The following is a 15635-nucleotide window of genomic DNA, read 5'->3' as shown; positions in this document are numbered from 1 at the left end:
ATAATCAAGTGCAGTGGGGGAGGGACAAAGGGTAAAACTGAAGCAACGCTGGCAACCCAGAAACATGGGAATCAAACAGGATTGAGTTGCTTCACTCTTGTTATGGGATAAGGCCATTTTAGCTGCTGCAGTTGGTTTAATTGTCTAGCTTTAGGTTTTTAAGTGGGTGAAAGCAAACCTGGAGCGTTGTGTTACTCCTTTACTTTTCATTTTCCCTCTCACTCCATAAAGGAAGGGAAATGGGAAGCTGGCCACTGCTCCTGTACCTGCCGGGAGCATGAGTCCCTCCCTCTCCACAGCCTGGAGAGGTCTCCAGGTGCCCATCACAGATGGTTTAGCTTTGCAGCAACCCCACTCACCCACGGACTACCCTGAAGGGACAGCACCAAGCCTGGACAACTTCTCCTCACAGTTTTAGGAGGTGTCTTACTTGGGGACAAGGGATAGACCCTAGCCTCTCGTGTCCTGTTCCTCTTCCCCAGCAAAGCTGCTAAAGAAACTCCCAGGGACCACGGTGGGCTTATGAAAATGAGCTGTGTGACACATAAAGCCAATCGTGTCACCAAGGTGAAAGTTTCCAACATTTGCCTTTACTAGACGCTGGTTTTGTTTGCTTTTGACCTCTGAAGTTGAACTATCCAGCCTGAAATCATCCATGCAATGGATTTGCTTTATCTTCTGCTGAAATCGGTGACCTCTGAGAAAGTATATTGTTTTCCACTTACTTAGAAGAATTATAAAACACGAAGAATCTCTAATGCCTTCCTGCTAAATATGGCTTTAAATTCATCAAAGGGCATGTCCTCTGCATGAGATAATTTCCACTTGTTATTCCTGTGGAAAATATGTGGATGTTTGGCAGGGCTGTGAGCCTGGAGATGTCTGAGGAACGGGGAGCTTGAGGAGGAGCATCCAGCAGAGGACACTGAGTAGGACAGGAGACCCTGGGGCTAAAATAAATTGGTGATCATGTTATTAACGACTGTAGCCATGATGAATGTGGGGGAAGGACAGATATAGGGTAACACAGATAGCATTAATTCTGACACTTCCTAGGTTTTTGCCTGCTTGAGTTAGTAGACTTAATAAGGTTTTTAATGTGCATATGTGCGTGTAAAGTATTGTTTTTTGACAACGTCCCTTTAACCTGGTAATCTGGTTTGTAATTCATAATACCTCAGCACCCAATATCACGCAATGAAAATAACTCTTGTGCAAAGTGAACCCCAAGACATAGCTGAGGAGCTTCTAAAACTACAATGCAAAGTGGGCTTTTGATGTTACTGAGAAAGAAAATAATCTGTGCCACCAGAGGTGGGCTGCTTTTTTCGATCTTACACTCTTTTTACAGTTTTCCTTACAGCTATGTCTCATTGTGTTTCCAGCATTTGTGCTTAAGTGGAGGGGAGAAAACTGTTCACTGGAAGTCTCAAGAACCTACAATAAAAACGTTCTTCTTGGTTTGTCAGTTACTCATTTTTGTTACTTCTATAATCAGCTCTACCTTTTGCTCCTTCTTAGCTTTAAATTTTCTTTTTCTCACCCTGCCTGTACAGAGATACACATACAGAACAAGTCAGTGTCCCCTCTCACAGTGTCAGGTTCAAGAAATAGCATTTAATGAAAGATGCTTCCAGTCTTTTACAAAGAGAAATAATAATTTGAGTCACAAGAAGAAGTATTAAACGAATAATTTATTGTACTAAGCTACAATAGGTGTTTTCTTCTCTACCTCTTCTATTTACTCGCTGTTATTCCTTATATAGCTTTGACGAGTTTTTATGTGCTTCAGATGTTTCTCCAAAGTTTTCCTAGATTCTGGTGAGCAGTTATTTTACGGTTGGTCCTTTCATCTCCTTAGCATCTTATTACTTTATCACTTAAGATTTTATGGGTAGTTCTATCTTGCTAAAATTTGCAAATCAAATTCATTTTAATTTAAAGAAGAATGATTTGATGGTAGCGTCTGCTGGGTTCACTTAAAATAAATCAAAACACACTCAGTGTATCTGAAATTGTCTTGAAAGCAGAAAAGCAGTTGCACTGTGAATCTGTGGGGGTGGAGGTGATGAATTATGCTGTGAAAGGAAATGAAAACCAGATGGCACTTGCCAAACACCAACACAGTGCAATTATGCATAGTGGAGGCATAACCGCATAGCACGTCCACAAACCTGTTACCTAGATCCTCACCAGACTGTTGAGCGGAGTGAAGTTTGAGTTTTGCTAAGGTGCCTGGTGACATCGGGGGGGGTTTCGCAAGATGAAGACAAAACAGCAGATTACGCTGAATGAGCCCAGGGTAGAGATGAGACAATGGAAGGGCAGTTTGCCAGGAGCTCCCCAGCACTGATAGCTTTGCCCAGAACTGCTGCACGGTTTGAAACCCCCACCAGCGCCCACAGGGCAGGGAGCTGCTGCCTGCTCCGATAACAGGGGGTTTGAAGTCTGAGTTTGAACAGCATGATCTTTCCCACTGCCTTTTCTGCAGCTCAGGCATCACTTTGGTGGCCACGGATGGTTTTGAAACCACAACTTCAGATGGCTTATGAATCCGAACTCAATATAGGAGGAATCCAGACATCATATAGGAGAAGAAAAAATTCGTAGGAAATATGAAATCGCTGACTGCACTGCAGCCAGGAATAAAATTGTCACTGACAGATACAGCAGAAACAAAATTTCCCCCTATGCAAATACGCCACATTTTTTTGTTGTTGCTAATCTGACCCCACTTACTAGGACCATGGCACACACAAGCAGACACAACCTGGTGATGAGCGATGGACATCAGAAATGGGTTGGTTCTGCTGCTCCAGAGCATCCGCAATTTACAAGCTGGGAAGCGGAGCTGTAAGTGAACAGAAGCTTTTGCATAGTGAGTTATTGCTTATTAAATGTTTTTGTTTAAATTTCCTCGCAACTTCAAAGTAGATTTTCCAATCAACAGATGAGTCATTCCCCTAATCCTCTTTATTTTGCCAACAGACAAGTAAAAAGACCCAGCTGATACACAGCTTGGCATATTGCCATTTTATGATTCAATTTACTATCGTAATAGTTTGTTGTTTTGCTTTGTTTCTGTGAAATTGATGGATTATAATAATTATTTTGCATATTGTATTTCTCTTTTAGTCCTTAGATCTTGAAAGGTATTTGGACCAGTTTTCCTGCAAGTGAACCGCATTAGGGGCATGCCATTTTTATTTAGAGATATCTAGGTTAATCTTTATTATCAACATCTGCTATTAGCAACATTAAAGAGGAAAATCAATTCCCAAGAAAATCTTTCTGGGCACTTTCCCATCAGCTAAAAGGTCATGGCACTACAGAGTTAAAACCTCATCATCTGTACATGACTATTCTTGCTAGGTTTGTTCCAGTCAAAATATCTTGTGAGATGGTCATATGAGTGGTTTACGATTGAATGAAACAATTTATAGAAGACATGTTCCTTTTGGTTGGAATTTTCCACCCTGCAGCTGAGATGCAGTAACTGACAGCACGCCTGGTGTAAAGGAAGATACAAATCAAAATTGTATTGCATTAGGGAGAGGCTAACAGATCGTGTAGGTACACGTTTGTAGGGGTTCTGACATGCTGTGGCCCTGCAAGGTGGTCAAGGGGAAAAAGTTTACTCCATTTACTTTGCAAAACTGGGAGCGTGGGTGAATGTTGCATTTCGCAACACAGAAAGCCTCTCCATGGGGAGAGCTTCCAGATGAGATCTCTCATCTACTATGTTGTGCAGGCAAGGGTCTAATAGACCTGTCAGCTGTTTTTCTTGGAAAACCCTCCTGCCAGAGGTGGCAAGGAGCAGGCACGGCAGCGTGCCTCCGCCTGCCAGCCAGTGCTGACCTGGGATGTGCAGCTCCTGGCAGCTGCCCTGATTTACACTCGCCTGATGCTCTCCGTGGGAAAACAATGTTTGCTCTTTTCTTTAGGCACCTGGAGGAGGGTCTGAATTCCAGTATCTCAGGTTGATAGGCTAGACGGCAAAGGCAATGTCCACACTGTTAAAAATAACAAAACAGAGGGTTTGGTCCCTCTCCCTGAGAGGCATGGACTGTCTCACACCCACGCTGCTCAGGGAATGTCCCTTCTGTAACATTCCCACCCCATCCTCTCCCTGGATGATCTTTGGGATGCCTCTGGTGCCCCTCTGGTGACACAATCATGATTTGAGGAGGGGTGGGTGCGTGGGTGTATCTTTTCCTTCTTTTCTTTTTCTTCATTTACAATGTCTGAAATAATCCAAGGTTTGCTCTGCAGTTCTGAATGCCATGAACCTGCAAGAGGGTTTATTCACACCGGCGTGTGGCATGAGGACATAAGTCAATGTTGGAGGGTCAAGTCCACCCATGGTGCCTTCTGGGAGGAATTGCTGGGAAAAACTTTCCCCAGAAGCATGCCTGGGCTTAGTCTTGGAAAAAGCTTGTTGGAGTGGTCAGGCCAGCCCGTGAGCAAACAAAAGCTTAGGCTCACTCCCTGCCCAACGTTTATTTAGCAGTACTGGCATACCAGGAGTCATCACCTCATTTTAGCCAGAACAGTGTCACCAAATGAGCAGAAAGGGAGTGACACAAATCATATCCAACACTGCACACACTCCCTGCCAGGAAGCAGACATTCCCATCGGATGCTGTTAGTTTAATCCAGAAAAAAAATAAATATATATTTATATAAATATGTGGCAGGGAAGGAATCTTAGGGCTTACAAGTCAAAGTGCCTCCTGGGACTTCTCCTGGAGAACTCAGTGCATGCCCCACCTCCTGCTTGAGGTCCAATCCAAAATTATGGTTTCTTCTTATGCAAAACACCCAATTTTTTTGGCAGAATACTTTAAAATGAATACTGCAGAACAGTCATGGAAATTCCTCTCCTTTTAATAAGATTTTCTGCCTAGCCAATAAATAAATTGTCTTTCAAACGAAAGCTGCCTCTGACTCACTTGTCCCATTGGATTCCAGCCGAGCTAAGACAGAAGGGAACTCCAGAGAAGTTTTGCTCTCTCTGACAATGATCGATGCTGTTGAGTGATGCATAATGGCAATATAATTATTTATTTATTTATTGATTTGCCATCATTAATCTCTGTTGCATTGCTGTCTGCCGTCTCTTCCCATTGGTTTAAAAGAAACATTACCCTTTGGGTGGTTGTTTTTTTCCTTTCCAGTGCTTTTGCCATCCACCTCTTTTGTTGTGGCTGCTGCTGTTGTTGTCTCCTGTCTTTTAGCGCTGGGGACAATTTTCTGCCATCATCCTCCTTTGTCTGTCTTAGGGTTAGCTCTTGCAGTCCTTTTTCCCTAGATGTAGACGAATGGATGGAAAAACGGGGACAACAATGAATGAAAGCAGGAGGGCTGCATACCCTAGCAGGGCAAAATACTGACTTCACCAGCACTGCTTTAGACAATCAAAGTTTCTTCCGAGTTACCTTACTCATCACAATCTCTACAGGTCATTGTTGTGCTGTGTAGACACAAGCTCCTCAGACCAACAAATACACGTTTTTATCTGTGAGGCAACCAGCACAGCAGCAGCACTTCTGAATGTAGATGATAATTCACTTCTGGCACTGTCTTGTGCTGTGTTAATATGAAAATGCAGTGCTGATTTTGTTTGTTTGTTTTGTGTAAGGAGATTGATGCTAAATTTCTCCCTGTAAATCCAACACGATCATTGCGGTTTAAGATAATTGCATAGCTTAGCATAGTTGTAAAACTGCAGTTGATTCTGGCACTGAGAGACTGCCTTTGATGTGTCTCAGGTTCATCTCCTGAAATTGAGTGCCAGTTCGTTCAACGATCCATCTTTTATTTATTTATTTAGAATTAAATAATCAAGATATGTTCCCAAGGCTATATGGACCTGGCATAATAAATTATGCAAAAATACCATTAAGTTAAACCTCAGCTGTTCAGGCAGCCAGCTATCTACCTCCATTGTCAGTTGGAAAGCATGTCTCTACCTCCTCTGAAAACCTTCTCACATAAATGTGTTTTGCAGTGTGCCTGGAAAGTCAGCAAATTTGATGTCTTCAAAAGGAAAGGAGGAACATTTCCAGAGCCATCAAATACAACACTTGGCAAGCGTTGTGCTTTTCCCAGTTTCTAGGTCCTAGAGCTTCTGAAGAGAGGCCATTTCTTGGTGTTTCAGGCTCAGTCCACAGAGAACTTTACTGTGCACACAAAACTGAGCATGTGAGAGGACATGACACCCTTAACGGAAATTAATGAACATGGAGAATAAGTAAAACTGCAAGGGAAGATCACAGATATATTCTCTCTGCTTTCCCAGGCAAATACCGTAAAATCCAAGCAGACTCTAAGGCACTGAACGCAGCTCCCAAGACACCAATATCTTATACTCCCAAATATTCTGCACAGATTTCAGCTGTGAAGTTGCATGAAGCATGTTACCGACATCTAACCCTGAGGTAACCATCATGTGGATCACATTGTCAGTGTCTGAGCCCAAGAGGGAAGGCTGTATGTGCCTAATGAGATACACGTGATGAAAACTGGCTAAAGAGGACACTAGCAAAGGAAGAAGTTATAAATAAAGCAGACTTAAAAAATAGTAATATTATTTAAACTATGACTTCCTCTGTAGAAGCTCTAAACTCCCTCTTTTTCCCCTAAAGCCCACGTCCCTGGTATGTCCTAAATAACCTTCCAGTATCCTGTTTCTTTCTACTCTTGACAGTGCTGTGGCAAAATGGTCAACCAGCACAAAATGACCTACGTTCATGCTATTAAATTCCTTTACCTTTCAAAACGCATAACCACGTCCAGTCTGCCTATCAGCACTGCTCTTTGATGTGTAGTAACTCCTGTGCTCAGGAATTGTCTGGAAAAGTGCTTGTTGGCCCAGGCCAAAACTGTGCCAAGGACTCTTTGCATAAAATCAGCACAATTTAGGCAATTTCAGTTGCATGAAGCACCTTCTGCAATCAATGGAGATCAACAAGCCGTGTCCAGCCAAGGATGCTGCACATCCAATAAAGCTCCTGAGGTGGGGGTCTTGAGCTTTGTGGCTGAATCTGGGCTTGTTGCCCACTTGCATCTTTGGTTACCTCAATGGCTGTGCCTTGAGATGGACTCTAAGAAGAGCCTAAGCAGACAATGGGCCCAGTTCTAAATGGGAATAAAGCACCCTTCTGAAATCTGGTTCCTAAACAATAAAAAGGGAAGGGTAATGGAAACTTGACAGAATGAAGGTTGATGTAAAGGTTCTGGTGGCAGGAGAGGGGATTCACTCCCTGTGACTTCCCTCTAGATGCGTCTCTACCTTGTCGTGCATCTCATTCTCCACAACCATCCTCAGGCTCAGGCATCTCTTCTCTAGCATGGGCTTCTCCACAGGCTTGTGTTCCCCAAGCTGCTCCGCCGCCGCCATCCTCGACGGGGCGGGCACTGGCCCGGCCTGGTCCGCCGGCCCGGCCAGGCGCCGGGAGCGGAGGCCGTGCCCCCCTCCCTTCTCCTTGCTCCTGGGCACCGGCACACCTTTCCGGTTCCTTTGTCTCGACATAAATAGGGCAATTCGCAGAGGCGCCGATTGGCTCAAGCCCCGAGGGGGGTGTGAGTCCGGTGTGATGGGCAGCTTCTGCCACCCGGACCTCCCCCCCCACTTCAAATCATGACAGGCTGCAAGTGGGTCTCTGCTTCACCGAGTCTGTCCTGGCTGCAGGGAGGCCACCTGCCATCTTGCCACTGGTTGCAGGGGAAACTCAGCTCCAGCACACTTCGTCCTGTTCCATGTTCACTGACCTGTGGTGTCAGTTTCTCTCAGATCTTACTCCTCTCTAGGTGAACTCGGCCCAGCGGGCACCCCGGGAGCAGGGCGCTCCCGAGTTCCCCAGGCGGGTCTGCCATGGCCATCCCATCCTTAGCGGGTGGCACCAGCCCAGCGCAGGCAGCCGCCTGGCCGGGAGCCGGGGAGCAGGGGCAGTGCCCGCCTCCCTTCTCTCCTCAATCCCAGGCAAAGCACCTTTTCAGGTTCCTTTGTCCCAACTTAAATAGGGCAATTCACAGAGGCGCCGATTGGCTCAGCCCCGAGGGGGATGGGAGTCTGATCTGGTGGCCAGAACCGGGTCTGACCCGGTTCCGAAACCAGGGAAGTCACAGGGAGCAAATCCCACCAGAACTCCTTATATTAACCCATCATAGAAGGCTAGACTTTAGCTAGATCTCTAAAGCCCATTTTTCCAGATCTGATCTCTAGGTCTTACAATACCAAGTAGAGCCAAGTACAAACACTTTCAAAAGAAAGGAGTTAGTAAGTTGCACTCTCTTTGAAAATCATGCTCTGCAGGCTTCAGCCAAGGCCACATCCCAAATGGGGAGAGCTGTGGAGTTCTATCTTCAGCATTTTGATAAAGAAGCAGCCTCACGAGAATGCTAAACACCCTGGGACCGGTATTGCTTATCGTGTCACATTGGAAGGTCATTTACCCTCTTCAGTGTTTTCTCAATTAAAGACTTAGAGCAGGGAAAAGTAAAAGGCTGTAGACTGTTTCCACATATTCAAGGACTTCAAAATCAGAAGCAGTACCAGGGTCATCTGTTAGACAGCCTATTAACTGTGGCTGTATATTGCCATTTCTAATGTGACTTTGTTGAAGCGTCCAAAACAACTCAGCTTTCAAAGCTTGCAAAAGTGCTAAAAGATTATTCAAGGATCAGGGAGCACAATCCAGAGAACCAAAGTGGAAGCATCTGTAACTGGTTTTGATGAAATTACCAGCATGTGTAATTAAATCACATGTATACATGCTGTATGTTTTGGCAAAGCTGCATTTAAGCTGCTTTTCTCCTTGAAAGACAACAACAGGTCCATCTTTCCTACAGGTGAATACAATTTAGATGTGTTCATAGGTAAAGCAGACACAGCAGCTGCAGGTTTAATTAAACATTTGCCTAACCACGTAAAAAGACAGTGATATATCTTCATAGCATCTGGCAGTTTAACCATTCGCTAGTCATCCTATAATTAGCATGCTGGTGAATTTAGTAGAAGACTGTTCTAATGTAGTGCCAGATGGTCCTTCTGACTGACAAGGGGAATGGCAATTTCTGTCATGTTTACTTCAAGGGTAGCAGAACAGCCAAAAAGATCCTTCTTAGAGCACGACGCTGCTGAAGTAAGAGGTTATGTTTGCTGTCCTCGGAAACCAATGACTTTGCATCTTGGTGTGTGGAGTAAGAATAATTCATGAACTTCCCATGAAAAATTTTGCTCGGTTTTTCTTGTTTGTTTCTCCTATTTTGTAAAGACATTAGCTTGCTTGCTATGCTTGCAGAAGAGCTTTGTGTAAGTCAATGGTAGAATCTCAAGGTCCTGTGGGACAGGAGGAGGTGGGGGACGTAGAGTAGTGCTGAGAGAGGTCTGCACTGCAGTGAGGCCTGGGAGTTGACCCCTGACTATCTCAGTGGAACTTTAAATTAGCCCACACACTACTCAAGTGACTCTTTGCTACAGCTCCATTCATTAAAGAAATTAACTTTGACAAAGCAACTAGTGAAATGGCAAGGACACTAAAATGAGGAATATCCATGGAGGAGAAAATTAAGACGGAGACTTTTTTGTTGTTGATAAACAATGACAATTTTTACGTACCCAGTGGAGAATTTCAATAAACTTCAATATCATTCTGGAGTTTATAATAGACATTACTAGAATTAGTAGTTAGACCATAGCAGTCTTGTTATCAAAAGATATCTTGTAAGAACCTCTGGGAGAAGATACCATGCATGACAGATAAATCTTAGTGACTCTTTCATTTTGAAGCTGGATGCAGCCTGGTGGGCCAAAGACTCCTTCATGACAGGTATCGATCATGTTCCAGTTGAGCTCCAACTAGCATTTTGAACATTAGAACTTGCTGACTGGTTTTCATTCAGCCTGTCTCTGTACAATCCCTTTCTCTTAAATAATAAAACTTTGATTGATTCATCCATCTATACTGTCAAAATGTCAGTGTAGGGACTCCTTACAGGCTATTACCTTATCAGCATGAGCAACACACTCCATACTAATATCCTAAATCCCCCCTACAGAGAACAGCTGCTCTTAATGTGGGGCTCTTTCCAGTTGTAACCAGACTGATGGAGATCTCAAACTACTTTTGCGGGCTCCTGCAGTGATCCTGTGCCGTGCTGCACCTCTCCCTGCCGCAGGGCAGACTCAGCCGGGTGACGGTGTCGGAGGATCCCACGGCAGCTCCCACTTGGCACCAGTGATCACACCACCTGCGTGGCCTTGCCTTTATCTAACAGTGCAGCAACAAGTTCTCATGTGAACATCCTCTCTGTCTGACAGCAGAAATGATTAATCGAGTTGTTTTCTTGTAAAAATCCCTATAAGAGCTCGAATGACGAGAGCGGGCTAATCCTTCCTGCTGATGGGGTCGGCACAGCATGCTGCGTGTGAATGGAATGCCTGACCGGAGCTGCACAACTCGGGGTTCCCAGCATCTGAAGGGACGTAAGATTAACAACACTATTCTCTTTCTTTATACTGTTAGCTCTATAAGTAGTATTTCAAATTATGCTTTACAGAATCCGGGTGCCTTTCTTACTGGGATCATAAACTCCCGGTGCAAATAGTTGCAGACGGCAGGTCCCAGCGAGAAATGCTTCTCTAGAGACAGGATACCAAGGGAGCGGGAGACCAGGTGCTTGCCTGGCCCTGCATGCGGAGTCGGGGAACTGCAAGACCTGAAGCCCCGCTGGCTCCCGCGGTGGCTTGGGAAAGCGAAGGAGGACTGCTGGGATGCCTCGCTCCGACTGAAGCGTTGCCGTGCCGCAGTAGGCATGGGGCAGGGACAGGCGGGCACAAGATGTCTGCAGCGGCAGGGGTGGTGGTGGGACAGAGGTCTCAGAGGCTGCAGAGATGAGGAGGGGATGGAGGGGCCGAGCGATCCGGTAGCCAGTAACTGCCGAGGTGAGGGGAACGCGCGAAGGGCTGGTGGGGGCGATGCCCCTTCCCTCTCCGCTGCCTCTCATCCTTCTCCCTACGGCCAGGATGCGGAGGGGCGGCCCCCTCCTGCACGGCACACAGGGAGTAGGGGGGGGGCATGGGGGATGGGGGCCCACATGCTCCGAGCTGCTCGTGAGGCACCGGGGTTGGCAGAATAAGCAATGGGTTGTGGCTTTGCCAGGCGGCGGGGCAGGGGTAAACCTAACTCACGGAACCAGCCCTGTTACCCCAGGATGGAATGAATAAATATGAGCGCATTGGGGGATGGCAGGGTGGAAGGGTCGTAGAATCACAAAACAGTTTGTGGCGGTAGGGACTCTTAAGGAAGCAAAAAGGTCTCCTCAGAGCCTTCTCCAGGCTGAAAAAGCCCAACTACCTCAGCCTTTCTTCACAGGGAAGGTGTTCCATCCCTCTGACTACTACTGTGACCCTCCTCTGGACCCTCTCCAACAGGTTCATGTCTTTCTTGTACTGAGGGCTCCAGCGCTGGACACAGTACTCCACATAGGGGCTCAGCAGGGCAGAGTAGAGGGGCAGAATTACTTCCCTTGCCCCCTGTGTGCCAAGATCTGCTGCTCTGTTGCAGATCAGGCCGGCTCCAGAGCAGCTCCCTTAGGCAACTGACCAAATCACCTCCCTCATTCTGCTGGCCATACTTCTTTTGATGCATCCCAGGATACTGTTGACTTTTTGGGTTGCAAGTGCACATTGCCAGCTCATGTTGACTAAGTTAAAAAAGTCATTGAGTACCTCAGTGTCATGGTTTACCCTAGCTGGTAGCTCAGCAACCACGCCGCCGCTCACTCACTTCTCCCCCTCGGTGGGATGGGAGGAGAAAATCGGAAGAAACAGAATAAAACGCGTGGGTTGGGATAAGGACAATTTAATAGAACAGTGAAAAAAAAAAAAAAAGAGAAAAGTAATAACAAAAATAATAAAAAGAGAGCAGTACAAAAGAAGCGGTACAAATGCTCACCACACCAACAGCGGAACCCAGAACCCGGAGCACTCCGGAGCCCCCACGCAGCCCAGCCCATTCGAATCGATGATGGTGCAAAAAAAGCCCCCCTCTAGGGGAGCTCCCTCAATTTATAGACTTGGGGCATGACCCATGTGGTATCAAATAGCCCTATGACTAATTCCGGTCAGTTGCCCGAGCTGTGCCCCTCCCACTTCTCCTGTGAAAGGTTAACTCTATCCCAACCAAACCCAGGACATTATCCACCTCTTATTCTATACCATTTTCATCATACTCAGATCATATATTTTCCAATTAATCACCACCACTGCTCCTGTCTTTTATATATATGCAGATATCATCCTTTTAGTCTATGGGCCATCCCTCTAACATGTCGGTTGAGTTCATTTAATCCATGACTTCAAGGCTCTGATTCAAAGAAACTTAACAGCCAACAAGACTATTAAGCAGGTATTCTTTATTGCAGTGCTGGGCAGCACTGAGGATTGTTCCACCGTGAGTGCTCCACCAGATTCGAAAAATTGTAGAGGTTATATGTTACACAATCATACATATTCAAGAATTTTCTGAGAACTAATTTACTTAAACATGAGATTTACTGGAAATCATTAATATGTCTAAATGTTAATTTTGCATGCGCAGTTGTCTGCCTCAGTGATCTTTGGGGGTCCTCTGGTGGTCTTTCGTAGTCTTCGTCACTTGTCCGTTACTTGGCTTTTTTCTTGATTCTGCGTGGTGATTTCTCCTGTTCCAGGAGCTCAATATCTCTCTTAAAGCGAGGGGCCCAAAACTGGACACAATATTCCAGGTGTGGCCTCACCAGTGCCGAGTACAGGGGCAGGATCACTTCCCCGCTCCTGCTGGTCACACTATTCTTGATACACGCCAGTATCCCATTGGCCCTTTTGGCCACCTGGGCACACTGCTGGCTCATATCAAGCCGGTAGTCAACCAACACCCCCAGGTCCTTCTCCGCCAGGCAGCTCTCCAGCCACTCTTCCCCGAGCCTATAGCGATGCTTGGGGTTTTTATACCCCAAGTGAAGGACTCTGCACTTGGCCTTATTAAAGCTCAAGCCATTGGCCTCAGCCCAACAATCCAGTCTGTTCAAATCCCTCTGAAGGAAATCCCTACCCTCAAGCACATCGACACAGCCTCCCAGCTTGGTGTCGTCCACAAATTTACTGAGAGTACATTCAATCCCCTCATCCAGGTCATTGATAAAGATGTTAAACAGAACTGGACCCAGCACTGAGCCCTGGGGAATCCCTCTGGTGACCGGCCTCTAGCCGGATTTAGCCCCATTTACCACCACTCTTTGGGCCCGGCCGTCCAGCCAGTTTTTAACCCAAAGGAGGGTGTGCCTATCCAGGCCAGCAGTTATCAGTTTCTCAACCAGAGGCTTTACTGAGGTCAAGGAAAACTACATCCACAGCCCTTCCCTCATCAACCAGGTGGGTCACCCCATCATAGAAGGTGATCAGGTTTGATTGGCAAGACCTGCCTTTCATAAACCCATGTTGACTGGGCCTGATCACCTGGTTAACCTGTATGTCCTCATTAATAGCACTCAGGATAACCTGTTCCATGACCTTGCCCGTCACCGAGGTCAAACTGACAGGCCTGTAGTTCCCCGGATCCTCCTTCCGCCCTTTTTTGTAAATGGGGGTAACATCCGCCAGCCTCCAGTCCAGCGGAACTTCCCCAGTGAGCCAAGACTGTCCAAAGATAATGGACAGGGGTTTGGCAATGACATCCGCCAGCTCTCTCAGGACTCTCGGGTGGATACCATCAGGCCCCATAGACTTGTGGGCATCCAGCCGGAGGAGCAGATCCTTGACCCGTTCCTCTTGGATCACAGGAGCTTCGATTTGCTCTCCCTCCCTGCCCTCAGACACCATAGGCCAGCTCACCTGGGAACTACTAACCTTATTATTAAAGACTGAGGCAAAGAAAGCATTAAGGACCTCAGCCTTGTCCTCATCCCTAGTGACTAACGTACTCCCTGTGTCCAGTAGGGGCTGGAGGTAATCTTTAGCCCTCCTTTTGTTACTAATGTATTTATAGAAGGACTTTTTGTTGTGCTTTATGGAGCAGGCTAGTCTAAGTTCCAATTGGGCTTTTGCCCCCCTGATTATCTCCCTACATGCCCTAACTTCCTCCCTGGATGCCTGCCCATTATTCCAAGACTTATAGACTTCCCTCTTTCTTTTAAGGTGTTCCCAAATCTCCTTGGTCATCCAAGCTGGTTTTCTACCCCGGCAGCTCAATTTCCGGCACACAGGGACAGCTCACTCCTGTGCCTCCAGAATTTCCTTTTTGAGTAGTAACCATCCCTCCTGTGCCCCCTTACCTTTGAGAGCTGTCTCCCATTGGGCTTTATTAACCAGACTTCTAAACAGTCCAAAGTCTGCTCTCCCAAAGTCCAGCTTGGCTGTTTTAGTGCTCTCCCTCCTATCTTCCCATAGAATTGGGAATTCTATTATCTCAATGTCACTATGCCCCAGGCGTCCTCCAACCTTCACATCTCCCACAAGACCTTCTCTGTTCACAAACAGCAGGTCTAGGGGAGCACCTTCTCTAGTGGGTTCACTGACCAGTTGTGATAGGAAGTTGTCCTCCACACACTGCAGGAATTGCCTAGACTATTTCCTGACTGCCGTGTTATACTTCCAGCAGACATCCGGTAGGTTAAAGTCACCCACAAGGACAAGGGCTAGTGAGCGCGAGACTTCCCCCAGTTGTTTAAAGAATAGTTCATCAGCCTCACTGTCCTGATAGGGTGGCCTGTAGCAGATTCCCACTACAATATCCGCCTTCATAGGTCCCCCTTTGATTTTCACCCACAGACATTCCACCAAGTCGTCCCAACATTTAACTCTAAGCAGTTTAGACCTTCCCTTACATACAGGGCAACCCCGCCACCCCTCCTACCCCTCCTGAAGAGCTTGTAGCCATCCATTGTAGCGCTCCAATTATACAAGTCATCCCACCATGTTTCAGTGACGGCAACTATGTCATAGTTTCCCCGGATAACAAGGGCTTCCAGTTCCTCTTGTTTATTGCCCATACTGCGTGCGTTCGTATAGAAGCACGGAAGTTGGGCTCTCGACCCCATCGCACCCCTAGAGGGGTAGCTTTATTTCCTGAGCCGTTATTTTGGGGATTTTCTTATACCTCAAGGCAACTTGTGTGTTGCCCCTTACTACACTTATCACCCCCTACTATCACTGAGGCAGCAGGCCGAAGGTACCTGCCTACACTCCTCTCGTCAGACACTGGAGGGCCATCCTCGGCTGTTATTCCTCCAAGTCTGGCAATGCCCCCCACCCCCTTCACATCTAGTTTAAAGCCCTATTGACGATCCCAGCTAGTTCTGTAGCAAGAAGCCTTTTCCCCCATTGTCATGGGTTAGACTGACCCTCCCACACAGCCGGTCACTCCCCCTCCCCACCCCAAGGAATGAGGGAGAGAATTAAAGGAGAAACAGGAAACCCGTGGGTTGAGGTAAGAACAATTTAATACAGATGATTTAATACACAGTGTAGATGCTCACCACCCCCTCGTATGCGAAGCCCGTCTCGTCCCGAAGCTGCAATCCTGGACGAACGCGAGGCCCCGAAATAGAGAGGGGCAGAGAGAGAGAGAGAGTACTCCGAGAGTGGGAGTACT

The sequence above is a fragment of the Tauraco erythrolophus genome, chromosome 1 (assembly GCF_009769465.1).
Source record: "Tauraco erythrolophus isolate bTauEry1 chromosome 1, bTauEry1.pri, whole genome shotgun sequence".
NCBI classification, from domain to species: domain Eukaryota; kingdom Metazoa; phylum Chordata; class Aves; order Musophagiformes; family Musophagidae; genus Tauraco; species Tauraco erythrolophus.
Note: the sequence above shows the minus strand (reverse complement) of the source record.